The sequence below is a fragment of the Sceloporus occidentalis genome, unplaced genomic scaffold (genome assembly GCF_023333645.1).
Source record: "Sceloporus occidentalis isolate IW3139 unplaced genomic scaffold, rSceOcc1.0.p SCAF_2, whole genome shotgun sequence".
Lineage (NCBI taxonomy): Eukaryota > Metazoa > Chordata > Lepidosauria > Squamata > Phrynosomatidae > Sceloporus > Sceloporus occidentalis.
In genome coordinates, this window is record NW_028316982.1 from 206268317 (window position 1) to 206286915 (window position 18599).

Below are 18599 nucleotides of genomic sequence, written 5' to 3' on the forward strand. Positions count from 1 at the left end.
AATCTTTATGTTGTACATTTTTGGATAACACATTCATGTCTGTAAACTAAAAGATTTTATAAAAGCTACCAAAATGCTGTAATTCTAGAATTGTATTAGCCTCCTATACAAAATAATTATTAAGTTCCATCCCCACATGCTTACTGTAGCCAGATTATCACAGTTTATTTGGAACAGCATGCCAGCAAGTTATGGATGCAAGCTCCAGGAAAAGAGATTCCACCTCAATATTAGGAAGAACTTCCTGACAGTAAGGGCTGTTCGACAGTGGAACACACTCCCTCAGAATGTAGTGGAGTCTCCTTCCTTGGAGGTCTTTAAGCAGAGGCTAGATGGCCATCTGTTGGGGATGCTTTGATTTGGATTTCCTGCATGGCAGGGGGTTGGACTGGATGGTCTCTTCCAACTTTATGATTCTACTATACTGGGGCTGAGTATTCTATGCATAACTCTTGTGATCTCTGTATAATTTCTGTATATATTCTAGATTTCTGCATAAATTCTAGATTTCATAATAGGTCATAATTAATGTTGTTTTAATATTTGGTGGCTAATATAATTAGAAAACCACAGTATCAATTATAACTGTTATCCTGCCATTGACCTGTAGTATGCTCAGCATGACATTTTGCTGGTCTTAAAGCCAATTCATCAGGATGAGTGAGGCAGCTGCCTCACGTGTTGGTTGAACAGGAGTGTAGATTCTGCTGTATGCAGAAGGACCCTTGTTGCTGCCTTCCTGCCTTCTGTCCATATCCCATAAAACTTACCTCCATACCTCTCACTGGACACATGTCTTGTGGTGGCAGCAGTACTGTCTACCTGGTGTTGTGTAAAGCAGTGGTAGTTACCAAAGGCATTGGCTATGCTTTACACAAAGTCAGTTAGGTCTCAGATGCTGAGCAATTGCTTGTTATAAGCATCAGATATGAAGAAGACAGAGAGGTTGAAGCAATACTGCAGCTACAGTCTCAAGGCATAACTTAATAAATGACCACCATCTGATAGACATATGGAGAGTGCAAAATGAAAATGTTAAAGAATTTTCTTATTTTTCTGGACGCTTTAACTCCTGGTCCAGAATCGATTTTGCGCTTATTTCTAAATCATTATGTAGGGAAGTAGAAAAAACGGAAATATTGCCGAGGGTTATCTCCGATCATAGTCCAATTTTTGTTCAATTAAGGGAAGAAAGGAAAGAATATACGTGGAAACTTAGGGATTATATTTTAGCAGATGAGAGAATAATAGAAAAAATAAAACAGGAGATTAATGTGTATTTTGAACAGAATAACAACAATGAAACATCATTTGATATTATCTGGGATGCTTCCAAGGCAGTGATTAGGGGACACCTAATCCAACAAGAGATAAGACAAAGAAAGATTATGAAAGAAAAAGAAAGGGAACTAATGGAAAAACTCAAAAGAAAAGAAAAAGAATACATTTCTAATCCAAAAAACAAAAGAATGGGTGAAGGAATACAGTTAATTAGAAATCAAATAGAGGAAAAAATAACAAATGAAATACTTCATAATATAAGAGAATGTAAACATTATCATTTTGAAAACGCAAATAAAGTAGGAAAATGGTTGTCCAATAAATTGAAAAAAGAAAAAGCAGGAAAAACAATCCTGAGATTAACTGAGAATGGAAGACCGTACACACAACAAAAAGATCTATGCAGGATTACAGAACAGTATTTCCAAAACCTTTTTAAGGAAGATAGAGGAGCTGAAAATGAAAAAGAAGCAAAACGGGAATATATCAGAAAGTGTCAAATCCCAAAAATAACTAAACAACAATTAGAAAATTTAAATTCCCCGATATCAATATCAGAGGTAGAAATCGCAATCGGAAAATTAAAGGAGGACAAAGCTCCAGGGCCTGACGGGTTTACAGCAAAATATTATAAAATATTTAAACATGAAATATCACCTTGGCTACACAAAACCATAAAACAGATAGATAACGGAAAAATTCCGGAAACCTGGAAGCAATCTTTAACGATTTTAATACCCAAGGAAGGTAAAAACCCCGAAAATATATCAAATTATCGCCCAATCACCCTTTTGAATGTTGATTATAAAATTTATGTTTCTATTTTGGCAGATAGGTTTAAAAAATTCCTGGGGGAATGGATTTCGCAAGAACAAGTAGGATTTCTTCCAGGAAGATACTTAAGGAATAACATTCGTACCGTTTTGAACATAATTGAATATTACAACGCTCATAAGAATCAAAAACTTGGACTGGTCTTTTTAGACTTAGAAAAGGCGTTCGACAACGTCAATTGGGATTATTTGTTAATGCTCATGGAGGAATGTGGAGTTCAAGGGAAATTCCTAAACGGTATTCAAGAAATCTATAAAAACCAAGAAACCCAAATAATTGTTAATGGGGAAAAAACAAACAAATGCAAAATTTCTAAAGGAACCCGTCAGGGATGCCCACTTTCCCCATTATTGTTTATTATGATTATGGAAACTCTGAGTAGAAAGATTAAAATGGAAGGAAAAATCTCGGTACCTAAAACAAAAAATTACCAATATCATTTGCGTGCATATGCGGATGATGTAGTAATCTTTTTGGACGATCCAATAAGAAGTATAAAAACATTAGAGGAAATACTAGAAGAATTCGGAAAGGCTGCCGGAATTAAAGTAAACAAACAAAAAAGCGGAATAATAACGAAAAATTTAAGACCCTTTGATATTGTAAAATTAAAAATAGAGACAGGATTTAAAATTATAGATAAAATCAAATATCTAGGGATAACAATCACGAATAGTAATAAAGACCTGTACAAAAACAACTATGAAGCCGTTTGGAAAAAAATTAAACTAGATTTAAATCATTGGAATAATAAGTATTTATCATTTTGTGGAAGAATAGCATCAATCCAGATGAATGTCCTACCTAAGATGTTATACCTCTTCCAAACACTACCGGTTATAGTGAATAAAGCCCCCTTCAGACAATGGAACAAAGAATTAGTTAAATATATTTGGAAAGGGAGGAAGCCCAGAATAAAGTTGAAGGTGTTGCAGGGTAGAAAAGAGAAGGGAGGAATAGGATTACCTAATCTGGAACTATATTACAATGCATGTGCCCTTCTATGGGCGAAGGAATGGATCTTGTTAGAGAATAAAAAATTATTAGAACTCGAGGCACTGGACTTAAAAACAGGATGGCATGCATTTCTTACATATGACCAAAGAGATAAAAAGTTCAACACCCACTGTACGAGAAAAACTATATTAAAAGTCTGGAATAAATATAAGGATTTCTTCTATACAAAATTACCCAAATGGACCTCACCGCAAGAGGCATTTCATAAAGAGGAATATCCTGGAAATTATAATTGGATTAAATATGAAGAATGCATATTAAATATAAAAGATAAGATGAAATTAAAAGATAAGGAGGTGTTGGTACAAGAAGGGAAAAAAATCAATTGGTTACAGTATGCACAATTAAAACTGGAATTCAATAAAGATTTAAGAAAAAAAGGCATAGAATTGGGAAAAACGGATTTGGATAAAATTATAATGGAAAAAGAAAAAGGTGCCATTAAAAAAATATTTAAACTACTTTTAGATATCGATCAGGAAGAAGAAACAGTCAAAGAGTGTATGGTAAAATGGATGGAAAATATAGGAAAAACAATACCTTTAGAAAAATGGCTGAAATCATGGAAAAATACACAAAAATTTACAAAAGGGAATACCCTGAAAGAAAATTATTATAAAATATTTCAAAGATGGTATTTGACCCCATCAAGACTAGCGAAGATGGTTAAAAATATGGACGGTTACTGTTGGATATGTAGAGAAAGAGTAGGAACAATGTTCCATGTATGGTGGCAGTGCGACCAAACTCAAAAATTTTGGAAACAAATACATAAAGAAATACAAGAAATAACCGAAATACGAATACCTTTAATTCCAGAACTATTTCTATTGAACATGATAGAATTACCTCACGCAAAATTAGACAGAAACCAAAACAGCCTATTATTGTACCTCATTACGGCTGCACATATGGTGTTTGCTAGACATTGGAAGGGAAGGGAAATTCCAGAAATGTTTGAGTGGAAAATAAAGGTAATGGAGTTAAAAGAAATGGATAAAATGACTATGTATAGTACAGGGAAAACAGAGCAAGAATATGAAAAGAAATGGGGAAGGCTTGTAGAAATATGGAATTAAAGGAAAGTGAGGAACATACTGGGAAAATAGAGAATACTATTCTTTTTATTACAAAAAGATGTTTTCTAATATTTGGCAAACTCTTGATAAACAATGAAGGGGAATATGAAGGGGGAAAAAAGGGGTGGGGGACTCAAGGTGAGTTTGGTTTATGTACTTACAGGTAGAAAATTTGTCAGCTTAGGTAAATTGCCCTTCTTCTCTCTGTCCTCTGTCCACATATTATGATAGAACTGGAAATTGTTTTTGTTTGTCTGTTTGTTTGTTTGTTTGTTTGTTTCCTTTCTGGTTGTGAACAGAACGACTTAATACAAAATCAGAGAGTAAGATACTTTTTTTTTAATGTATATAAAAATTGCAATAAACATTATAACAAAAAAAAAAAGGCAAAGTAAAACAAGGCTTAGAAGTGTGGAGGTGAAAGAAGGAAGTAAGTCAGCAATAATGACTTCCACAAATCTATTAAGGAGCAAAAGGTGAAACAGTCACCCAGTACATCTTGAGTGAAGCTCTGGAAACTACACATTTGGAAGCACCCACAGACTTGCACTGCAAGTACTGCTTGACAGAATTGGAAAATACAGTTGCATAACCAATACAATGAGTCTGTTTAGACTTCTAAGTAAAGGTGCTAAACACTGGGATGCAAATTTGTTTGTTTGCTGAGTTTAGACCCTAGCTGAGAGAACAGCTGTAATTTCAAACAATTTGCTGGAGGCAGATCAACAATTCATCATGTGCAGCATGCCATTGTGGTAAGATGGCAAGCAACACTACATTAGGTAAAGTTTCCTCTTTCATTTACCTCTTAAAATTACAAGAACTTTCTGCAGGTCTGGATCCAACAACCCATGGGCTTTGCACCCATCTTTCTCTTTTAGAGGACTTGGCTTGAGAGAACTGGTTTATGTTAAGATCCCCACAACACCATGAATTAAATTCCCCCAATCCATTCTTTAACATCTTAACCTGTGATGAATCTGGCCAAGATTCCACAACTATATATTCTAATACCCCTTGTTCTCTCAGCGTTTATCTAACAACTGTATCCTGTGAAACTCTATCCTGGTTGTGAACACATTTAAACATGTGCTTTGGCCAAGGAGTGTTGTCATTCATTTCAGGATGATACACGATTGCAGTCTGCAAGCTCCAAGAGACTAACACATTGAACAGTTTGTGAGTAACCTCAAAGTGATTCATTTAAGCTATTTAAAATGTGATACCTTCCATGAATTGTTTTCAATGAACCTATCTTTGTTTTTACTAGAGTAAAGCATAAGTAATCAAAGCTATCTTTCAAAAAGAGTTTCCAGTGATGTCCCATTTCATTCCTATCTTGAAAGATCTTTGTAGGAATACCTAAATCCATCAATATATAGAACATGTAAAGGATCAAATAGTGTTGATTCTGAAGGAAGCTTCCCAAAGTTTTCTAGAAGTGGACCCACATCTTTGTTAGCATAACATATAAAGGTTAGGTAATCAGTTTCATTATTAGAAATATTCTTCATACCTCACATTTAAAAGCAAAACATTTCTTAAAAGTCTTCATGGATTTTAAAAGACCTCTTCGGATAAACATACTATGATTATTATGCCTGCTTTGTCTTCTTTGGAAAAAAAAGAGCATTTGAAATGGTGCAGATGCAAAACACAATTGAAATTTATTTTCTCCCAACAACACCATGGCCATATTAGTATATATCTATGGGGTGGAAACACAAAATATTACATATTAAAACCCAGTCAACTTCCATTTAAAAGTATCCTGTTCTGTCCTCTCTTTTTATTAAAGCTAGACTTCAAAAAGATTTCTAAAGTGATTCTCCCTCAAACATCTTTTCCATTAGACTGGCTGTGAAACAGACTGTTCTTTCCATATATATATATCTGTAACAGAACTCAAGTTAAGCATGGTTACAACTCAATCAGTTAGTTCAGTTTTCACACCTGTTGTCTTACCTCACTTAGTAGTGTCTGCACTTGTATAATCCAGGGCCAGCCACAGCCTTGGCTTGTTCTTGCCTTTATGGAGTACAGATTCAATAAAAGAAAAGGCTGCACCTGCTACATAGCAGCAAGCTGACAAGGTCTGAGAAGTTGAAACAGCTGCCGGGGCAACATGCTGCTACCTGCACTTCCCATAGGCTTTGCAGTCCCTCTGGACCACCCTTTTCCGTTTTCCCTCACAATTCCACCGTCTGGTCCAGTCCCATCCCTTCCTTTCCTTTCCAACAATGAGGGATTATGGTATTGTCATGCTTCATGGGGCAAAAAAATCCATCCATCAGAGGCATTATTAAAGCAGCAAACTGACAAGAGTCCAAGATTTTTAATTCATTAGTCCTGCCAAACCTAAAATACAAACAGACTTGCTTCATAGGACTGGAATGTTTTCAGCATGACCCAATCAGTGTCTGTGTCTATTCCAGCAAGCTGGAAAAGATAGCCTGACTCCAGTCAGCAAAAATGTCTGCGGCTCCCATCAACTCAGGGTGACATTGCCAACTTGAAGAGGCTGCAAGCAAACTAAATGATAGCTGTGCTGCTGCTCCTATCAAAGCCACCAACTAGGTTTGCTGGTTTTATCCAGGCTTGATAAATGTATACCACCCAATAAATGAAATGATAAACCTACAGCTTTCAGGGACAATTAACTATTCTTGGATGCAGTGTACTTTAAGAATATGCAAATATTTATATTCCCAAAGGTATATTTACATATATATTGGGATTAGACAGCTCATATAGAAGAGAAGAAATAGGCTTTCTTAAAATGATGAGATTTACAACAGATCTTTTTGTAAGTATTCCAGAAGTTTGGAAATAAAAGCATGCTTATCAACTGCATTGTCACATTCTTTTTACAAAATGATGGGATATTTGGACCAAATGGTACACATGTTAAAAAAAAATACACTCATTTTGTGTTAATCACGTGTCACAGCCTGAAAGATACAAACATCAACCTGGAATAACACTTCAGTTTAATTTTGCAATCACATGCACTTGTCACATGCTGTTTGATTAATCCTTGGTCATTTTTAAAAAATAATTAAATATTCAAAATATAATTAACTAGTAAGTTCATCATTGGCCCAGTCATATTTCAAACATTGGGGTATCTCTTACAAGTTACACTATTTCAAACTGATACAGAAAAGCATCAAAAATTAATTTCACTTTTCCTCTTCTCAGATTCCATAGCATAGTGTTTCCAGAAGCACTGAAAAACAAATCCCAGGATTCCATAGGATGCAGCCATGACAGCTAAAGCAGTGTCAAACTGCATTACTTCTGCAGTGTGGTAGCAGCCTCAATGTTACAGGTGACTTCCACTGCTGGGTCATTGTTATATAGACATCTACCAACATAGGAGTTATCTCAGGGGCTATACAGACCATCCCAAAGGGGCAGTCTGCAGCTGCCCCTTTACTGGCCGGATTGGGGCTGCGGCAACTTCACACCACAGCCCCGATCTGGCCTCTGGAGAATGCAAAAAGGAGCCACAAAAAGCAGCTCCTTTTTGCGCCCTCCAAGGGGCACCATACCCACTGCAGTGCGGCTTTATGATGCCCCTTCAGTGCTGCATCATGTAGATGCAGCACTGAAGGGGCGTCATTATGGCACCCACTGTGTGCACCAGTGCATGCTAAAATGGTGTCCTGGGGGCAGGGTTAGGGCATCCTGTGTGCAGACACTGCACCCTAACTCTGCCCACAGGCCAGCACAAAGTGCCAGCCTGTATAGGGCCTCAGTTCCTTGAACATAGGGTTGCCATATCCCGCCTGGGGGCGGGACTTTCCCGGTTTGGGGTGGGTCCGCACGGTCCCGCCCCGGTTTGGCCCCGCCCCCGGGATTCCCCCCCAGTGAGGCTCTGGATGCGGCTCCACAATCGCGGAGTCCTCCGAGGCCTGGCTGGGGCTTGGGAGACGCTGTCTCCCAGGCCCCAGCGAGGCCTTGGACAAGGTTTAAAAATGTAGGACCTTTTTTTTTTTGCCAGGGGGAAAAAAGTCCTACATTTTTAAACCTTGTCCTACATTTTTCCCGGTTTGGAGGTCCTCAAGGATGGCAACCCTACTTGAAGACCACATTTCACTAGTCACTACAAAAAAAATATTAACCAAGGATGGAGATCTGATTTGGGAATATCATGTTTGAAAGGATTATGGTCCAAAACACATTGCAGAAATAATCCAGTTTGACACCACTTTAACTGCCCTGGTTCAATTTCAGGGAATTCTGGGAACTGTAGTTTTGTGGAACATTTAGCCTCCTCTGTCAGAGAGCTCTGGTGCCACAATAAACTACAATTCCCAGGATTTCCTTGCATTGAGCCAGGGCAGTTAAAGTGATCTCGAACTGGATTATTTCTGCAGTGTGTTTTGGACCTATGTTGCTTTATCTACAATTCTGACATTGAGTTTATAGTTCTTGCTGTATTTTTTATTGAGAAAAACTAGCTTTTCATTATTTTGTTTGCCCTTGTGAATACAGAGACATTAAGTTATTTTTTTAGTTTTAAAATATTTGTCTGAATGTTTAAAATAATTATTAATTGCTAGTGTAAGTGCTGCTTTATGATCCCTACTTCCCTGAGTGGTGTGGTACAGTTTCATGAACGGAGTTTACAAGGTCATTTCCCACGGGAGGAAATGGAACTGAAGAATTATGGTGGAGGCTATTACAAATGGAAAGATGCAACTATAGTTGCACAAGCAGATACGTGTCTACAGGAGGTAGGACAAGCTAGTTAAGGTCCCCTTGAATTTTCTTTCTTTGCTTTTTGTGATTCATTGTTTAAATGTGAATGGAGTAATGTTCACAGGTATAACTTTATTTCCTCTCACTCAGAAAGCCAATGTGTCCAGAGTGCTGGACAGTGGAGATTATCACACTGAGGGTAAGGACAGGAGCAAAGTGGATTGCTCCCATCCTTATCCCATCCTATTTGTGCAATCAGTGTGATAATCTCCTATGACTCTGGGAACCAGGGATCAATCCCAGCTCAGCCATGAAACCCACTGGGTGACCTTGGATGAGTCACATGCTCTCAGCTTCAGGGGAAGATAATGGCAAACCTCCTCTGAACAAATATTGCAGGGGGGGGGATCTATGATAAGTTCAAGTTAGGGTCACCATAAGTTAGAAACTACTTAAAGACACAACATACACACACTCCTTACCAGCAAACCCCAGCTCTATCTGACATGTGAATTCTTTAATAATTCCTTAGTATGCTCTTGTTGAAACTGTTTCATAGCTTGTGCTGGCTTAGAAAGCCAACATAGGCCAGCAGATCAGCAATGCTAGTACTGAAATGGTTGACTCCAAAAGGAACTAGCACAATTTTAGAGCTCCCCAAGTCTGGTTTCATTATTGTAGATAAATGGATATAAGGAGTAGCATATCCATATCACAACTCAACTGAAATAATGGCTGGGTGTATTAATTTTCCAGGCAATTGATTGGCAGAACACAGCTGCCAGGTTACTGTGTAAATTGGAGGATACATACTTCCATGGTGAAAATATAGCTTCTTCCTATGTTCCCAATGTATTTACCTCCTAACTGTATGTCTGAAAGCGTTACATGAGGTTTTTCACACATTCCAAAAGGCAACCTTAACAGTTTTAATTGGCCTCCATTCCATGACAACTTGAATCTATTTTCAGCAATTATTAACTGCTGAGGATAGCAAAGCACCCACTTGGGCACAGAGACAACACATTCCTAGAGGACTTGGAACAGATTTAAATGTAAGGTCCAGGACTTTGCACAATGAATGGTCATCCGGAAATACCACTGTGTTTATGACATGGGTGACAGTCAACATAGGAGCAGAGTGAGTGCATCAGAGCAATGAGCCATATACCACAGGGGAAGGTGAAAAGCTCAAGGCAATGCTGAGTATGTCATGCCCTATTATCCATGTTGCATTTATCACCATGGGCAACTCAAGTCGATCTAGAGCAGAAGTGGGCTAGTTGTGACTTTCTGAATAATGTTGGATGTCAACTCCCACAAGTTCTAGCCAGCACAGGAAATGCTCACTCGGATGTATATATTTGTGAATTAAAGGATTTCTTTCCCTATATCAAAGGCAAAACTGTTTAAAATAATTTAAGATTTTAAACAATCAAAAACAGTATAAAGTGATTTAAAACATTTTTGAACAGTGTATGCAGTGTGCAATATATCAAGGCACTGTGACCTAGTCCCTAGACTCCAAAGGCTTTGGTGCAGAAATGAGGCCAGTCCTAGCATTAAATGGGTCTCCAAGGGGAAGGCATTCTGCAGCTAGGGAGCCACAGAAAGAGGCCCTCCTCAAGTCTGTATATACATATTTCTCTCACTAATGGGACACAGGGGAGAGTCTCTCTGGCAAACCTCAGTGGTCAGGCAGATATATATATGGTGAGAAGGGCCTTCAAATATCCAGATCCAAAATCTTTTAGGGCTTTAAATCTCATTATCAACACCTTAAATTCAGAAGGAAGCATATTGACAGTCAGTGCAGTTACTTCAGAAATGATGTCATGTGGTTTCTGTGAGGTGTTTCTATCAGCAATCTAGTTGCTGTATATTGTACTAGCTGCAACCTTCATTTCATTTTTAGGGACAACCCTACAAAGTATAAAGACAAACAAGTGCCTCAGATATCGTGCTTACATTATTGTTATCCAGGAAAGACTGTAGGTTTGGGCTAGAGCAATGTTTTCCAAACTTTGCTCCACCAGATGATTTGGACTTCAGCTCCCAGAATGCTTGATTATTGGCCAAACTGGCAGGACTTCTAGTAGCTGAAGTCCAAAACACCTGGAGGACCAAAGTTTGGGAATCACTAGTATAGAAAATTATGATGCATGTATAATTGAAGGATAAATACTGTATATACTTAGCTATAAATCAGCCTTAAGCATAAGTCAAGGGCAGGTTTTAGGGCCCAAATTATGGATTTTAATATAATCTGTGGATAAATTGAGGGTAAAATTTAGGAGCATATAACAAAGGATCTAAAGGATGACACAAAGAAAGACAATGCCAAAGAACTTACACAATTCCAACAGGCATAACTATTTGTGATCATACTAAAGGCTGGATGGATGAGAGAGTAGAAGGCATCAGTGCTTTCAGAACAAATTACAGACTTGCTTTTCACCAAGGCATGGGTTGTTTTAAAAAAATAAGAATTAAAGTTACAGTAGTTAGAGGCTCAACAGACTGCCCCAAAAGGGCAGGCTGGAGCCGTCCATTTTTCCTCCAGAGGGACGCCAGAGCAGCCAAACTGTGCGGCATCCCTCCAAACAAAAAAGAACCCAGAAAAACAGGTTCTTTTCATTGACACACTGGGGCATATCCATGATGCAAGCACCGCAACATGCAGATGCAGTGCCGCGCTTGTGTCATGGATGCATGCCCTGTTTGGGTGGGGCCACAGTCATGGCGCCACTGGCACGAACTAGGGTTCTGGAGCCTGCGGTTGCTGCACGCTCCAGAACCCTAGAATGGGCGCTGGCACGCCGCTTCTGGACCATATGTCTCGGGCCTTACGTTGACTTGTGGATAAGTTGGCTCAGGTTTTTGGATCAATTTTTTTACTAAGATTTTTAGTAACATTTCTTATACATGAATATATACAGTAACTTTTTTTTCCTTCTCCCTATGGGCTTTTGGCTACTGTTACACTCCTCAGGAATATCCCACACCAATAGTTTGTATACTGCACTCATATGGAGTTCAGACCCAAAAAGGCCAACCCACAGAGAGATTCACTGATTTCAAAAAGTAATGCCAGGGTGACAGATGTCTGGTACTGCCTTGTGCTCTGTCTCCATGTGCACTTTTGAAGCTTACTCCTATTATAAACTTGAGGAGTCATGAGCTTCATGTCATTTTTATTTTTACTTTTTTTGGAAGGAGACAGATTCTCCCTCCTACTTGATCAACTAATTCTAGAACTCACAATGAGTATTCCAGATTAATATGTGGGAAGATGTAGGAGTGCCAATCTGAGCTGCTTCTGACATACATGATATGGGGAGAGACTAAGGGAGGGGGAGAAATGGATGGTGATGTTAAAAGAAATATTTTTTGAGAATCCAGTTATTTGTCATGACAATCAGTTCTGAGATTACTTTTCGTAAATGTGGAACACCTGGTATTTGTACACAGTGTAATGTAACTAGGGTTAGGGTAATCTAATTTTTTTTACCCACATTTCTTCTGTCTGCATTCTTTTAAAGAGTTTATTCAAATGATCAAGACAGTCACCTGCATGGTAGCTGCTTAAAATATATGGAGAAGTGTTCAGTGGAAGCAGGATCAGATCAAGAAAATTTTCAGTAGAACAATATCTGGAAGAAAATAGTTCAATATTAGTTTATAGTCTCTGTGGCTCCATTTTGTTTTGTTTTAGCTTGTTTTAATGGGGACACTATTAAACATTAATTGTTTTAATAGCATAGATAGTATATTTCTAGATCATCCCATGTATATTTTATTTGTATTGGTATTTGTTTTAATTTGAAAGCTGAGTCTCAGTTCTAGGGGAGAAAGGTGGGATGTAAAATCTGCATGGCAGTACGCAAGGGTGGGGTAGAAAGAATTGTATGGGAACTAGGCCTGCACCCGCCCCTTTTCATGGTGGATTGGGGCCAGGGCAGCCTCAACAGCTGGAACTGCAAAAAGCCCTGCAAAATGCTGCTTCTCTTTGGCCTGGAAAAGGGGTGTCCTTGGGCTTCATGCCCCTGGACACCCCCAGCGCTAAAGAGGAGAAAGGGGCGGCTTCTGTGGCCTTTTTCTATTCTGCGTCGCTGGCACGGCCATTTGGTTGCCGCGCCAACAATGCAGAGGCCCAAAAAAAGCTCCGTTTTGGAGCTCCTTCCTGTGCCTCCACCAGGCCACCATAAGCAGCCTGGGATGGCGCAGAGATGTCATGTTCACGCTGTGCCATTTGGATGTGGTGCATGTGTGATGACATCATTACACGTACCGTTTGGATGGCACCGTGTAACAATGGCACCGTGCACATGTACTAGGGTTAGGGAGCGTGCAGTTGGTGCATGCTCCCTAACTCTAGTGTCGGTGGGAGTACCGCACCTATATTACATTACAAAAACCTTTACTGATATGTAGATGAAAAAGTCCTATCATGATTTTACTAGTCGTTGTCCCCATTCCATCTCTGCTTTGAGATTGAGATAGAAGGAAACAGCTGCACAAAGTTTTGAGAAATCCAATTTCTCACCCACATACATATGGAAAAGGAATGAGTAGGATTAAAAATACACATGCAGGAAGAATGAAGTAAACAAAACCTTATACCTATAAATAAATTAGACCCGCCTTCCATCAGCATTACCCAGACCCAACCAAGTTTGTAACTCCACAAGAACCATAAACAGAAAGATGTCTGAAAGAAGCACAGATACTATAACCACAAGACTCCTCTCCTGAAAGTTAAATCTTTGATTCCATCAAAAGAACCAGATTCTCAGGGACACTGTCAAAATCTGTGTGTTTTACGTGCATGAATATCCACCAGTAATGAGGAGATACTCAACCAATGCACTGGATAGCATGCCTGGTTAAAAAGGGCATGGAGGATACATGGACAGTCATGTAGCAAGAAGGAGGATGTATTCAAGTATCTGGACATCTCTCTTAGCAGAGCATTTCCCCCTCCATGTCATTGATGTTGCTTTGGAAAAAATCTTCTGTATCTAGTGGCTGTTTTATTTTTGAGGACCATTTGCCATATTTGAGGACCATACTTAACTGTCCTAAATATTGCTATTCTTTTCTAGTTTAGGCTTTAGCAAATCTCCTAGGACAGGCCTAGGAGAGAAAGATAAAAATCTAAGTTAGGAAAAAGAAAAGATTTCACTGGGGAAGGATAGATGGACGGCTCCATGCTGCCCATCTTTGCCCCATGTCTGTGCTGCAGCATCCCCATGCTGTAGTACAGATGCGCCGCAAAAAAAGAGCTGCCTAGAGCAGCTTCTTTTTTGTGGTGCCAGAAGCAGGAAGGGGTGCCGCCATGACGCCCCTTCCTGCTAGTGACATCTGGTCGCTATACAGCAACAGTGGCATCATGGTGTCCCCCTTATGGATGGGAGGCCGCCATGATGCCGGCGTACGTACATACTAGGGTTTGGGAGCATGCGGTTGCTGCACGCTCCCAAACCCTAGTATCGACAGCGCGCAGGCCGCTTTTGGCCCATGTGTACCCAGCCACTGTTAAGATTTGAGCCCAGTATATTACATTGCAATGCATTGTGCCCCATTTGTAGTGATGGCAGCTGTCAGCCTAAATTGTTGTGAAGAAATGAGACAATCCACTCTTGCATCTGGTTGGCCCACAGCTGAGAAGAAGAGACTGCTGGATTACATGCACCTACACCCACCCTGATCTGATGAACTATCTGAAGTGCTCCTCTGATTTCCTAACCTCACCTGTTTTATCTGGACATCCTAATTTGTCTGCAGTCACTCAATTTTGAAGCAAGTCTGTTGACAAAGTGCCAGAGGAAAGTTCTTATGCTCCCAAACAGGTAAAACCTGTAGGCTTTGAGCACACCCTTCAACCTGTATGGAAGACATAACTTACTTTTCAGCATCTTTAATTTTTTCCCCAGAAAATGCAGTGGGCAACAGATAGTTCATGAATTTGCTATCCTCCCACTGCAGGATATCTAGGGGCTAAGTTCTGCTCCATGTACCACTGGATGTTTAGGTTCTGAGATCCTGCCTAATGATCAGTAGCTCATGATATCATCCATTTTTTAGGAAGAGGTGATGTGAGCTCATGCTATTGCTTTAGAGCATCAGTTCTGGAATTCCACCTGCTTCTGTTTGGAATTGTCAAATACACAACAGTGGGTGCAGCTGTAATGTACAGTCTGCACAGACTGGTTCTATTTTGGGCCACAGCTTACAACAGTTTCCCATCAAGGAACAAAGCTCGAAAGGCCTGAGATTAGACTTTTTCCCTGTAGTTTGTCATATTTTGTAATTAGGGGTTTCTCCTCTTGGGTTATAAGATTAACTGGATTTTTAATCTTTACCAGGATATTTCATTTCTTAAGAGAGAAGTGGGTGGTTGTGGCTCATCCATCTCTTACCAAATTCTTCCTGAATAGCAGTGATGTCTCAAGCAGCAGCAGCAACAACAGGAGGAAGAAGATAGATAAAGCCTTTTCATTTATAAATATAAATCCCTTTATTTTTAAAATCACAGTCATAATTATGTTTGGTTCATTTAAAAGTTACTGTATCTAAGGGCACATTAAAATATCTGATATTGAAATTAATAATTACACACACACACACGTTTATGTTTGATTTCTTGTTTGTATCTATAGCATTTTAAGCCCCCTTTGTGGCCAATGAACTGCATTTGTAGCTAATAATACTGAAGTGCTCTTTACTAAGCTGATTTGTGGGAGAAAAAGCCTTCTTTGGAAAAATATTTATTTAGCTATTATTTACATTTCTATCCCAGTTTTCTTCCAGTGACCTTACTTTGCATTTTCTCTCTTTTCTTTTCCCAGGTCTCTCTCTCTCTCTCCCTCCCCAGTCCACTTTTACTTCATTTATTTCATCTCCCTTGTGCTCATTCTTCCTCATTTTATTTTCAGCCTTTCCTTTCCCATACATGTCGCTGCTCCATGGGGCTTCCTTTCCTTTCTCCTTCCTCTTGTTCTTTTTTGTCTAGTGCATTTTTCAATGCCACAGTCATCACCTGATATGGAGTTACATACTCTCGTGAAGGCAGCAGGGGAGGTGGTAAAGGGACAGAATCAATGGAACAAATGAAAACACCAACCAGCATCTCAGGAAAATGCCTATCAAAATTTCATTCAAAATGCCTATTAAATTTCATTGGTGGGTGGGTGTGTGGGGGCGGGGGAGGGTACTTTATGTTCTGACATGGGCTGCTGGCTGCCATACTGGAAAATTAATGCAGTGTGACACTGCTTAACTGTCATGACTTCATCCTATGGAATTCTGGGGCTTGTAGTGTGTTGTGGCACCAGAACTCTGACACAGAAGGCTAAATATTTCACAAAACTACAAATCCCAGAATTCCATAGCATTGAACGACATTTTAAAAGCAGTGTCAAACTGCATTTATTCTGCAGTGTAGGTGCAACCTTAGAGAGCCAGTGTGGTCTAGTGGTTTGAGTGTTGGACTAGGATACTGGAATGCCAGGATTCGAATCCCTGCTCACCCATAGTGACCCACTGGGTGACCTTAGGCAAGTCACACTCTCTTATCCTTAGAGGAAGGTAATGTCAACCTCCCTCTCAACAAATCCTGCCAAGAAAACTCAATGATACTTCATCTCAGGGTCACCATAAGTTGGAAACTACTTGGAGGCACACCAACACCATAATAGTACAGCGGGCCCTCCTCAGACGCGGGGATCATGTCATTATCACTCCCATAGCTTAACCTTCTGCATAAGGTTAAAGTTGTTGCGCACCTGCATATGGCATGGTCACGCTGTATTTTTAATGTTTCTGATCTCTTATAGCGAGGCCACACACACACGCACCACACAGCTAAATAAAGTTAAAGTTACACTTCAAACACAAACAAGCTGATTCTTTACTACAGAACAATTGTAATGTGACCCAATTACAGCAGCAACAACAACAAAAAGGATTAATTAGAAAGGTAACTTTTTGTAAAGAATTACTCCAAGCTCCACCTGAAGGCAGTAGGCAGGTAACATGGTGCACACGCCTCTGTCACCCAACGTTACATGGCTGTTCCTCATCCACTAGCATCTCCTGCCTAGGACAGTTTTCTCATTTTTTCCTCTGCATATTACCTTTGAGCAGAACCTTGAAATAATACTTTTTGGGACTACAAATCCCCGAGCCAGCATGACTGGGGGATTCTGGGAGTTGCATTAAAAAGACAGCAATGTTTCTGAGCTTTGCTTTTCACTTCAGTTGGAATCCTTTTTGAACCTGACTGTAATGTATTTTAATGTTGTAACAGTTGTGGGGAATGGACTGTGTTTATCCATCTCTTACTGCAAACATTTAAGTAGAAAGGCACATTATGTTCCCTGCAGTTCTTCATTTGGGCTTTTAAAATGAACTACATACCTCCTTATAAACAGCCTTCCATTAGGGTATCTCCTCAATACTATGAGAAGGGCAGAATGTTGATAATTGCATATGTTTTTCCTTTAGGAACAAGGGTACTAGTGCTGGGTCCTGCCAAAATGATCTAGCCACCCAATATTTGGTACCCAAGCCAATTTTTTTCCCCTCCAATCATGGATCATATTATCAAATGTAAGCTCATCTCCAAGGATGACATACAGCATATCATATTTTGGTCATAATGCATTCCAACATTATCATCTCCTGAATTAGAAACATTACAACTTATTGACACTGGGAGTTAGGCAAGCTTGTAATTTTATTCATTTATTTATTTAGCCTGAAGGATTCAGTGCTTTGCAGATGTAAATAAAGGCTAGGACCTTCTGGCAAATAAAACACCTGTCCCCTCCTATTTTTTCACTGCATTACTTTCACCTCATTAGAGACTCTTAGCAAGAGTGTCATTTGGATAGTGTATGACCTCACTGAAGCTGAAATGGTGTCTGAGGGTTCTCGTCAGCCTATAAAAATAACCTTTAGACATATTCTGACACATAGATGACAGTGTTCAAAGGAGATAGAGGAAAACACTGACCCATTTAATCAGGGCCTGGAGAAATTAATTTCTTGGACTACAACTCCCAAAAAATCCCAGTCTAGTGTGGCTAGCTGGCTGACAAATTTTGTGAGTTGTTCTCCAAAGTTTTTTAAAAATGATAGTCAAAAGTTGTAATTTTAACTACTGTTTATACTCAACTATAGGTTGAGAAATGTATGCCCCAAAATTGACCCTACAATTCTGGGTAGACTTATATAAGGGTCAATACACCAGTAGTACTTAGAAAAGTCCTAAAGCAAGCAAGCCTAATCCCCCAATCTCCATTGAACACCAATTTCTTCCCCCTCCAGTCCATTTTGCAAGACCTGGCTTCCTATGGAAACAACTCCCCATTTAAAACCATCTCTCCAGTTCGTTTTACAAAAACTCTCCACTGTTCAAAAATGAGTGTTGACCAGTCAGTAGTAGTTCAGCATATAAAGTTACTTCCAGAAATAAGTTTAGAGGAGCACACTGATGTCATTCAATATTTCACAGATGAAAACCAGAACACAAATGACCAAACAACGTCAGAATGTGGACAAGATAGAACAAGTCATTAAGGAGGATGGACACACAAGGTAGGCTAGGCTACAGCAGTTTGCTTTTTCCTGAACTTGCTGGGGAGGTCAAGATTCTGCCCTCTCCTTCCTGCTGAG

At 39.4% G+C, this 18599-nt stretch overlaps 1 protein-coding gene across 2 annotated transcripts in view; it reads right to left on the reverse strand.

Annotated features, from left to right (window-relative positions):
* The window catches only part of MAP3K7CL (MAP3K7 C-terminal like), a 40718-nt gene extending 34470 nt beyond the window's left edge, over nt 1-6248 (reverse strand). The window contains exon 1 of one of the 2 annotated variants that reach the window (XM_089512141.1): nt 6177-6248. The gene's annotated coding sequence lies outside the window, so the exon portion shown is untranslated. The remainder of the gene's footprint in view (nt 1-6176) is intronic. The other variant, XM_089512143.1, reaches the window with a different exon arrangement.
* Between the last annotated feature and the right edge of the window lie 12351 nt (nt 6249-18599).